Below are 9638 nucleotides of genomic sequence, written 5' to 3'. Positions count from 1 at the left end.
TATTATCGTTTTTCACAAACTGAAATTGGGGCCAAAACAAAAACATATCCCGATGAAAACTTCCAATTCCCACGAAGGCTTTAATACAGTTTCAAATCGAGTGCTCGTCTCGATAGACGTCTATTTTATTCTTCTTTTAATTTCACAAAGCTCTTGAAGAGTAGCAAATTGCTTGTTTTTGGTATGAGGGAATTTTCATTTCATTTATTTGGATGTGAACCGATTTTCGGAATAAGTGAACCGTAAAGAACGGGTAGCACTTTTGGTGTGGTTATTTAAATATTCTGTTCGTAAAAATGACTTATTTTTCGTGCAAATATGTCAATCGTACGTCTCAATAATTTAGTTTTAATCTTAATATATTTCATGAACGATATAAAAATCGTCTAAACTCTAAACGTTCATATCACGTCACGTTTTACAGTTTAAATTGCATATACTAGATGAAATCAATTTTTCTTTCCTACATTCCATTTACTACTAAATTAAAAATTTGTTACACTACGAAATTAATCCTCGACATTTTGTACTTTTTATAACGATAAGCTGCACAAGATTTTTGGACGCCAAAATTAAATATAACTCTGCAAGGCTTAATGTCGCGAGGTATGTAACATATGAATGCGGAAATTAAATTAAAGTAAGTACTGGCACTTATGAAGATGTAAGAGTGTATTATAATTTTTAACTGCTTTTCATAATTACCTTTGCTCTTATTTACTTAGAGATAATTATTTCGTAACAACGTTTCATAAATGTGAAACATTAATTATACTTGTAATCTTGTAATATAAAAAGTAATCGGTTCAGTGGTATTTGCGTGAAAGAGTAACAAACACACACACACATCGTCACAAACATTCGCATTTATAATATTAGTAGGTTAGGATAAGTAGGATTAAGTTTCAGACACTATTCTGCTACCAGAAATATATTCTTAAAATTCTCTAAAAGATTATTGTTTACTAACAGTACCCAGTAAGTATTTCTTCCTGTAAATGATATATGTAATACGATAGATATAAAAATGATAATACAAGTATAACATTTGTAACGAACAACACGTCCTCGTACAGTTCTAGAAAGTATCTTTGAACTACAACACAATTCCAATAACAGATAGTTTCCAGTTAAACATGGAGAAACAATTATATTGGACATGTATTGAAGATCTCACATCACGCTCCAGCGATGTATCAACAACGTCCGTAGCAAACAAATACGTTGGATATATGGTACCTACTATTTCGGAGGTGCTAGAGTCACGCTTTGTGAATAGATACAAATTGAATTTAATTCAGTCATTTAGTCATATAAATCTATGATGCTATGAGCAATTTTTTAAAATAATAAGACACTATCTTTTGCAACCAACCACAGCCAACCGTAACAAGTTATCATTTCCACTACCTACCTACAAGGAGAAAAGACTTCTTTGACCTTTGAAACTATCGGCCATAATATTATATAATATTATCATCACGCTTTTCAAGCATGAGTCCGTAGAAGACACTGTGACATGCCAATGCATCCTTTAATTGATTGAAGTTTTGGATTAATTGATGTGTTAAATCTAAATAATGAGCGTGTAATTTAATTACAGTTTGAGAATATATTAAATTTTTTTACGTATTTTTTCCATGATAAACATATTTTTTTAGATATAGGTAATTGTTTTTTACATGCAAACTGTATACATTCAGTTTATTAATTATAAACTATTCAAAATGTTAACCATACGTTAATGTTATTCGTTAACAAAGTTCTGAAAACGACGAGCTTCAGCTTCATTGGATGCACACTGTGATTCCTGTGCAATGCTTGAAACTTGAAAGTAACATAGATATAGTGAAAAATACTATTATAATTTTTCCAATAGTGTTATCGGTTGGTTGTTTTTTGTGTTGTATTCGAAATATCATAGCTGTATCACACACCTATACACACACTTGTGTGTGTGTGTGTGTGTGTGTGTGTTATACAGCTGTGAACACGTCAATAGAATTTATAATAATATGGCAATGATATGTAGAGCCACAGATAATAATATGTATATTGTATAATACTTTACGTAGGTCGTAGAACCTACGTAGCACGAAGCCGTAGCAAGTAAAACTTGGGCGGTCGATGTTCTTTCAGAAGAAAAATAAAACTAATATACAGAATGCTGTCAAATATAATATTTTTCATAATATTTGTGAGACTAGGAACTTTTAGAACTACTATAACGTTTATGGTACATATCAAAATTTCTTTTGCCATTTACAAATAACCCTCATCATTCTTAGCTACGAATATTTAACAGGATTGACAGGGTCTAGCTTCTCAATTCTTCAATAATAGTATACAATATCTTTTTTTAGCCTCGTGGAACAATTTCTGTGCGAAGCACTAAGCAGCTTGGTCAGTGTGAACCTGGCACGGCCAAGGAAAACACGTCCACACAGTCAAAGCTGCTTTTTCCTGAAAATATTTCGTGAAATGCTCGCTCTGTGTGGACCCGGCTTATGATTTGTAAAATTATGATAAAATTTAAAAATTATTGCTATAAACTAGAGTACCATCTAGTACTTTATATCTAAGTCTTCAATAGAGTAAGTTGAAATGGTCAGTGCTCAGTATCCATTTACAGATTGCTAACCGATCGCAATCGCTAACTTCGCGAATGTTAATTAAAAACGTCAGGCTAATTATTTCAATAAAGGAAAAAAGGAGCAACTTCCAAGCTGACTACACAAATTAAAAAGTTCAATGTTTCGTCTTGTGGAATTTTATGAGTAAACTTGTTAGAAATTTTTAAAGATTACTCAATGCACACTAACGGCCATGCTATATTCATATCTATCAAGTTTGTATACGTAACTAAGTACATATTTAAATGTAATGATTAAGTATTTAATGTTGCTTATAATAATATAGTTTATGAACTTACATAAATAAATATATGATAACAACTCAGGTTTTACCGTTTCTCTATTTCTTTTTATAAATAATCCGAAACCAAACGCACAATTATTATGTCCGTAACCAAATTAAACGCTGAATAACCTAATAAAATCTTCCAAGCGCTCTCAAAAACGAAATTTAAACCGCCAAGGGGTTAAAAATGAAACTGATCGCCGCAGATATTTCCAAAGTGCTCTCGCTCAACGTCGCCACAAGAAGGGCTAATGTACTGCCACAAAACCAATACTCCTTTCAATTTTCCCGAGCACTACGCTTGAATAAGTGACAACGCCATTACCTCGTGTAGAGCCCTTTTGTTCCAATGTTAATAGATTTTTCGTGAGTAAAAATATTTAACTTAAATCGAATGCCAGATGTAAAAACAAGTCTGTATTCGAGTTTACCTTTTGTTTTTTTTTTAACTAACTTTAGGTAAATTAAACTATGATATTTACCTATATGTGGGCAATACACGGTAATCATGGTTCACATCACTACATACTATAAAACAAAATCGCTTTCTCTGTCCCTATGTCCCTATGTATGCTTAAATCTTTAAAACTACGCAACGTATTTTTATGCGGTTTTTTTTAATAGATAGAGTGATTCAAGAGGCAGATGTTTAGAGTTTAGACAAAGCGGGCGAAGCCGCGGGCGGAAAGCTAGTAATAAATATATTCAAAATATTGAACAGTTTCAATAAGCTGTTATAATATATTCATAGGAAGAATAATTATTGAATATGCTTCATATTTAATAACAACGCTTTGAAGCATTTTCAAATCCAAAATATCACATATTTCAGTATACCTACAATTTACAATAAGAAAACATATCTTATTGTAAATTGTAGGTATAATAATTAGTCTATTAATATTATTTAAGTCACTATATAATATTAACGCTTTTTGGAATACACCTAATTAAATACCTTTTGTTACATAGTTTATACAGCACAGGTTGACATAACATTCCGTATTTAATACTGAACTATGTATAGAATATTTTCAAAATGAACGATGTTTTCATAACCTGAACGTGGAGCTAATGGAATTTTTAATAAGCCCCTATTAAAATAGTTGCAGATTTCCATGTGATCACAAAACAGTTGATTTTACGTAATTTATCATTATAATTTTATATTAACTTTTGGAACAGATTTAATAGAATAGTAGGTGCAGGCAATTGACGGAACACTAGCTATAAAGTGGATAAAGGATAAAGTCAATCTTCCTTAGGTAGATATGAATTCTTATTAATTAATTAAATCATCGATTCAATTTTGTAAAACATTAAGGACAGAAGCAATTACAAATAATAAGTCATTATATTTGGATTGAAAAAGTAACGTTTTCAAGGAGAAATAAAATAAACACACACGACGATTGCTATTTTTTAGCTTGGTATTATTCTTTCATTTTAAACTGTGAATGAAATAATAATACTTTTTAGGTACTATAATATAACAATAAATAGCTTAATTCTGTTTATTAAATAAATATTTAATACGTTAAGAAAATGTTTACAAAATATGCATTATACCCGGAATAAATCAAAAGAACACATGTAATGTGTCCACAGACATTCCTTTTAACAGATTGTTTGTGAAAACTTCATAGTTTGCCATTTATTTTACCTTAGTGTACGAACATGATGAATCTCGGTATCAGAAAAATGAGCTGTATAATGAAGAGATAAAGTTAAAATTGCGTTGCAGGTAAAGTAAAGTTTTTTTCTTCAGAAATATGAAAACACCTCGTGAGTTCTTATTCCACTACTGAACGCTTTCTTATTTATGTTGCTACTCAAATAAGTAGAAGAAATAGTACCTTCTTAAATTATTACACCTACCTACTTCAGTAATTGCATTGCTCTCACAGTAAAGAAGTATAATGATAGCATATAAACATATAAGTATGATAAATTATCTTACAACATCCCAACAGCTCATAATGACCTAAAAGCATGCAGTTGGAAATATTTTGCTTCTTAAATAAATATGTAGTTGTGCAGCTGCATGAAGACTCGCTTAACGATGTAGAAATGTATAAATAATCAACATTCTAGAAGGTTCTTCTGTAAAACTTTATGAGACGTAATCTTTATTCACGTATAGCTCCAGTAACACATGTTGATTATAATAAAATCTACAAATAGATGCATCTTACAATTTACATCATCCCAAGCTTATTTAAATCAATATAACCTGAATGATGGGTGAAATCAATATTGCCTAGTAGGTGTGTATACAAGTTATATTTTCGTCGATTGTAATAAAATTGCATAGGTACTGAAAGTTGAAGGAGATAATATGATACAATTTTGGAACACAATAATATTATGCATTGATTTTATTTGTTAGAGATTTCTAATGTGCAATACACAACCAAGCTTGTGACTTTTCTAATGCCTAGTACAATAGTATAAAAATAAGAATACAAATACAAATTTCAAAGATACATCTATGATTAAAAATTTTTCAACAATTTCACCTTTGCACTTCACTCATTAAAATATCATACAATGTGGTATAACATGGTAAATATTCTGAAAAGATTCTGAATTATAACGACACATCTACCTACGTTAAAAGTAACTTAGATACAATACGTCAGTAAAAGCAATGCACGTATCGCGATGAAACATACATTTGACTAATCTGCATAGCAAAAGGAAAACGAATTGCACTGTACGGAAGAGATTAGAAAGCACTCTAAAATACATACGAGAAAACAACTGCGTATACATAGAAGAACATTGTATACAACCGATTTATATAACTTAGAGCATAATTTTATGGTATTTTAAAATATGGTTCTCCGTGTGCAGAAACTTGAAATCATTCCACTACATACATCACGCTCGGAACTACAACAATCGATCGCTAAACATAAAGAATGAAGAACCGCCTAACAACCACAAAAGCTATCGTTTCCAACTATTCCTGTAGATTCAATTTAAACTTCGCTGCTCGCGCTAAGCTATTGTTAATATCGGCTATTGTGTTAGAGAAATATTGTTTCTTGTTAATTACAAACGTGCTTACCAAGACTTCGCAAAGCAAAAACTGTGCAATTGTTTCTTAATTAATGTATATGTAGAAATTGGCACGTGTGATAGAGTTTATGTATGTTATGTAGATTACTACGTCTTAGTTACTTACCGCTTTAGGTGTAAATAGACACAAATAGATATTGTCCTTTTTATATGTGAAAAATAAAGATTGTTCGACATTATTTCGTATATTATTTTTACTACCTATTGGTGTACCTTTTAATTGGCGTAGCTTAGTATTTATTCATCTCAAAAATTGTATCACTAGCTGTAAGGTACCTTATCATAAATAAATAAAGCAAAATTAGTATTATTTTTGTACCGTATTGAAATAACTTCTAATTAAGTACAAACTTTTCTTACAGTAATGATAAAGTCCTTAATAACCAAAGATTAAAGATTTTTCTATTCAATATAATATTTACAATATAAAAGCTAAAACTGGTATCTAAAAGAAATTTCATTAGAGGCTTGATTAAAACATTGAAATCTTTGAGCAAAAAATAATTAAAGTACAGAGTTTACTACGGATAAAGAATCTCCAGAGAAACCTCGTTCAAAATATCGGTTTATATCATAAACTAACTTTAGATACTACCTACTTAACTTGCTTATAAGATAGTTATCTACACTAATATTATAAAGAGGAAAACTTTGTTTGTTTGATTGTAATGAATAGGCTGATAAACTACTGGACCGATTTTAAAAATTCTTTCAAAAGCTACATTATCCACGAGTAATATAGGCTATATATCATCATGCTAAGACCAACAGGAGCGGAGTAATGCGGGTGAAACCGTGCGGCACAGCCAGTATATATTAAAGTTTTAGTCTGCAGTACCGCATTAGGTTAATCCTGTAAAGATAATTGATATTATGTGTGTGAATAAACATAAATAAAAACTAGATATTATACGAAAATGGAAATTCCGATATAACACGAACAACATGACTGAAATAAAAACACATAGACTGAAATAAAAACATATAGTACAAGCGTTTGCAGCTAGGCGCAATCAGTGCGGATTGAGATTCAATATTAAAAAGGGGAATCTGTTCTAGTTGTGTACATATGGGCCGATGAATTTCGCATTGATGTGTATGAAAACTACAAGTGAGCATACGTTGCTTATTAAGCATTCGATAAATGACCTTTATTTGTGTTTCGTATATTTTTAATCATAACATGCGATTAGGGTATTTATTATCTTAAAGAAGGTACCTACCGGCTGTTTTTCATTATGTAAACGAAGCATCTCATTAGAATAGGTAAATCACGTAATGCTGGCGGCGTAACGGTCGTGGTTCCATCGAATACCCGTGATCCTACAGGATATTGCGATATATCGAAAATCGGAACAGAGAGAGTTAGACGGTTGGACACTGCTTTTCGATTTTTCCGAGCACTGAGTATCCTAAATGCATTCTCCACTTTAATAAATGTAGGTAAATCATGTGATTTGTGAGATTATCAGCGTCACCACAGCAAAAAAAAAACATGTAAAAATATATTCAAAAATCGGCGCGTGTATGTGTCTTTGTGTCTTCTTCGTTGGTCATTAAAGTAACAAAATGTACTATACCAAAAAAGAAAAACAAAAAAGTATAAGCGCAACTAATAACATAAAGAGCAGAGTGCTTGTAATTTACCTAATCCGCCGCAGATGCTTTGAAGCATTGAGCTCAATCTCATCTAAGAACTTTAACTAACACTGAACTACCATCCAGTTTAATTTCACGCGAGACATGGTTGAAACAAGAATATATTCTAGATGTTAAAATATGTGGCTTAATATTGCGAGAATATTTTGAATATGAAATGACGAAGAAAGTGGAATTAACTTTAGTATTTAATCCGCCTCGGGCAAATTAGTCCTTGACGTTACTAACAATTTATCCGTAATTAAATTCAAAAGGCTAAGTTTATAATTTAGCTTAAAATAGCAGCTCTGAATTTGCTGCTGAAGAACTTATAAAAAATAGAAGCTACTTTTTGAATGTGAAATATCCGTTTACATGATAATTCTATTTTCGTGTTTGCTAGTTTTTAATATTTCCTTGCGACTTAGCTCCACATTTCAAAATATTGATATGAATCTGAATCATAAAAAAAACAACTCATTGAAGTTTAATCTAAAAGCAAAAGAATACAATCGTTATTTTAAATTCGGATACTCGTATATTCAAAAATGTAATCACGCATTCATTACATACGAACACTCTTGGAATCATTTTGCAATTTCCATTTCCAAATAAAACGATTCGCAGGCAACATTTAGGTGACGATAAATTGAAACAAATAGCCTTCGAAAGAAGCGAAGTGATAATTGAAATTGTACCTTTTATAAGCTTCATCGGCCATAAACCGCGGTCGAGATGAAATATCCACGACTTTTATTGCTTCCATAATAGAATGAAAAATTTACAAATGGGATTGCTCTGAAGGAGGTAACGGCTCCAGTAGAGACAATTGAAAAATTGTTACAACCTGCTTTATCGTATCGAGAAATTCCTAGCAGTAGGTATCGCTATGTATCAATATGAAATTACAACCAATATTATATTCTATAGTACAAAACTATTAAGTTTCAAATAACATTTGGTTATTGGTATACGATAAATGCATGGCCATGATAACTGATGTGCAAATTTCTCTGCAAAGTTCACTTATGACGATTCATTGAAAGATTCATAAACATTAATAAGTAATATTTCTATTATTATTTAAGTTAATTAATGAACAGCACATCATATTAATTTCCATCATATTATGTGTTTTTTTATCAAATAAAAATGATATCATTGAAACAAATATTCATATTTAATATTAGTTTCAATTATACTAATATTAATCTAAATAAACAATTCCTATTTATTAAATATAAATAAACAATTCCAATTACTGTTACGTATTACGATGATACCAATGCGCGATGAAATCAATCAAATAAGAATCACAGAGAAAATAATCAAATAAGAATAACATTTTTACTTAAAATTTTTGAAGACAATATAATAACTTACTTACCGTTTATAAAATACAATACAAAGGAACCAATTTCGTAAACAAAAACACCAATTAATTTCGCACCCTCAAGTGCTTAAATAAAAATATTATTTCGCCCCAAAACGGGCGAACCTTAAGACGTTCGCTTGTTGAACCTTAATAAAAAGCCGATTAGATTGTAACATTATTTCGGATAAAACATTCAAAGGCAAATTATCTTAAATTTCGAATTTACTGAAGTAGGCAGGAAACACCCAGTGTATTAATTCCATAAACTTACAGAAACTCTTCGAGCGTTACTTAATATCCTGCGAATTTGCGTCGAGCCCAAATTTATTAAATCGCGGTAATCTTTGCAAATTTGGAAGATTATTTTGCTGAAAAATTGCGATTAAGGTCCCAACTGAAATTGGCAGGAAATTATATTAGTTTGACCTTTATAATTATGTGAGCGCTTCGGGATCAGCTCAACAATTAAATAAAAATGCTATTAAACGATAACACAGTATATCATTCAAATTAAAATGTCATCATTTCCGACATGACAATTTTCCTGGACTTTTATAAGAAGGAGGTAGTACAAGGCTTACATTCAAATTCAATGTTCCATACTTCGTGATTCTTCGGTGAA

The sequence above is a fragment of the Colias eurytheme genome, chromosome 13 (genome assembly GCF_061535395.1).
Source record: "Colias eurytheme isolate Ceu_HAF_F1 chromosome 13, ilColEury1 Martin Lab GWU primary, whole genome shotgun sequence".
NCBI classification, from domain to species: Eukaryota; Metazoa; Arthropoda; class Insecta; order Lepidoptera; family Pieridae; genus Colias; species Colias eurytheme.
Note: the sequence above shows the minus strand (reverse complement) of the source record.